This window comes from Vanessa atalanta, unplaced genomic scaffold (assembly GCF_905147765.1).
Source record: "Vanessa atalanta unplaced genomic scaffold, ilVanAtal1.2, whole genome shotgun sequence".
Classification (NCBI taxonomy): domain Eukaryota; kingdom Metazoa; phylum Arthropoda; class Insecta; order Lepidoptera; family Nymphalidae; genus Vanessa; species Vanessa atalanta.
Genome location: NW_025919932.1, coordinates 5001 through 7500, shown reverse-complemented (window position 1 = coordinate 7500; position 2500 = coordinate 5001). Strand labels below are relative to the sequence as shown.

The following is a 2500-nucleotide window of genomic DNA, read 5'->3' as shown; positions in this document are numbered from 1 at the left end:
TCGATCTCGTTTAGAACGTTCGAATTCGTGACCGTTATGTGTCATTATGTGAAGACGCCTCCGCCGCCGCCGCCGCCGCCGCCGCTGTCGTCGCGTTATATATTATAGCGCACGCACGCGCGCGCGCGTGCTTAAAGCGCGTTTGTGTCTCATATAAATTTTTATAAGAGTCAACCGTTAAAATCTATCGCGTCTAACGCGATCGACGATACGGTGAGACGCTCGTTTCATACTGTGCGTATATTGTACATGCATGCATAAGTTTGTGTGTATTTTATATGCGAATATGAAACGAGAAGAGTAATTGACGACTTCAACAAGTCTCGGTTAGCTCCCTGGTTGATCCTGCCAGTAGTTATATGCTTGTCTCAAAGATTAAGCCATGCATGTCTCAGTGCAAGCCGTATTAAGGCGATACCGCGAATGGCTCAATATATCAGTTTTGGTTCCTTAGATCTTACTCAGTTACTTGGATAACTGTGGTAATTCTAGAGCTAATACATGCAATCAGAACTCTGACCAGTGATGGGATGAGTGCTTTTATTAGATCAAAACCAATCGACGGAGGGCGTCTCGTCCGAAGTCGTTAATTTTGATGAATCTGGATAACTTTTGCCGATCGCATGGTCCAGTACCGGCGACGCATCTTTCAAATGTCTGCCTTATCAACTTTCGATGGTAGTTTCTGCGACTACCATGGTTGTCACGGGTAACGGGGAATCAGGGTTCGATTCCGGAGAGGGAGCCTGAGAAACGGCTACCACATCCAAGGAAGGCAGCAGGCGCGCAAATTACCCACTCCCGGCACGGGGAGGTAGTGACGAAAAATAACGATACGGGACTCTTTCGAGGCCTCGTAATCGGAATGAGTACACTTTAAATATTTTAACGAGGAACAATTGGAGGGCAAGTCTGGTGCCAGCAGCCGCGGTAATTCCAGCTCCAATAGCGTATACTAAAATTGTTGCGGTTAAAAAGCTCGTAGTTGCATTTGTGCGCCGCGCTGTCGGTGCACCGCATCCGCGGTGATACTGACACGTCTGCGGAGCATATCGTCGGTGAGCCGGCGGTAAAACGCCGGTTCAATATCAAAATCCTATCGCGGTGCTCTTCAGTGAGTGTCGAGATGGGCCGACAATTTTACTTTGAACAAATTAGAGTGCTCAAAGCGGGCTCAAAATGCCGCTTGAATATTTCGTGCATGGAATAATAGAATATGATCTCGGTTCTATTTTGTTGGTTTTCAGAACTCCGAGGTAATGATTAATAGGGATAACTGGGGGCATTCGTATTGCGACGTTAGAGGTGAAATTCTTGGATCGTCGCAAGACGAACATCAGCGAAAGCATTTGCCAAAGGTGTTTTCATCAATCAAGAACGAAAGTTAGAGGTTCGAAGGCGATTAGATACCGCCCTAGTTCTAACCGTAAATATGTCATCTAGCGATCCGCCGACGTTACTACAATGGCTCGGCGGGCAGCTTCCGGGAAACCAAAGATTTTGGACTCCGGGGGGAGTATGGTTGCAAAGCTGAAACTTAAAGGAATTGACGGAAGGGCACCACCAGGAGTGGAGCCTGCGGCTTAATTTGACTCAACACGGGAAATCTCACCAGGCCCGGACACCGGAAGGATTGACAGATTAATAGCTCTTTCTTGATTCGGTGGGTGGTGGTGCATGGCCGTTCTTAGTTGGTGGAGCGATTTGTCTGGTTAATTCCGGTAACGAACGAGACTCTAGCCTGCTAAATAGGCGTCGTCATTTAGGTGTGCTCGATTTCGGTCGAGCAACTCAATGGCGGCGTATTAAAATTCTTCTTAGAGGGACCGGCGGCTTCGAGCCGCACGAGATTGAGCAATAACAGGTCTGTGATGCCCTTAGATGTCCTGGGCCGCACGCGCGCTACACTGAAGGAATCAGCATGTTCTCCCTGGCCTAGAGGCCCGGGCAACCCGTTGAAACTCCTTCGTGCTGGGGATTGGGGTTTGCAATTATCCCCCATAAACGAGGAATTCCTAGTAAGCGCGAGTCATAAGCTCGCGTTGATTACGTCCCTGCCCTTTGTACACACCGCCCGTCGCTACTACCGATTGAATGATTTAGTGAGGTCTTCGGACCGACACGCGGTGGCTTCACGGCCGTCGGCGTTGCTGGGAAGTTGACCAAACTTGATCATTTAGAGGAAGTAAAAGTCGTAACAAGGTTTCCGTAGGGGAACCTGCGGAAGGATCATTAACGTAAATTATCAATCTCGAAAGAGTGCGATAATGAACGATAATAAAATTCTAAAACACAAATATCGACGTTCGGAATGTGTCGTTTCGATGCGAGGACGCGATTCTCACTCTCTCTCTCTCACACAGCAGTGTGTCCGAGTCAGAGTCCAGAGTCGTGTAACGCGTCCTATTCTGATATTTTTCGATGTCGATTTCGAGGAAAGTACGATGTGTTAACGCACATCGTCATCTTCAAATAAAATGTATATTTCTTTTTTTTTTTT

At 47.7% G+C, this 2500-nt stretch overlaps 1 non-coding gene across 1 annotated transcript; it reads left to right on the top strand.

Moving 5' to 3' along the window:
- The first annotated feature begins 332 nt into the window (after positions 1 to 332).
- Positions 333 to 2235, top strand: LOC125076342. Its single transcript, XR_007120315.1, has one exon. It is a non-coding gene; the product is annotated as a small subunit ribosomal RNA (ribosomal RNA).
- The last annotated feature ends 265 nt before the right edge of the window (positions 2236 to 2500 follow it).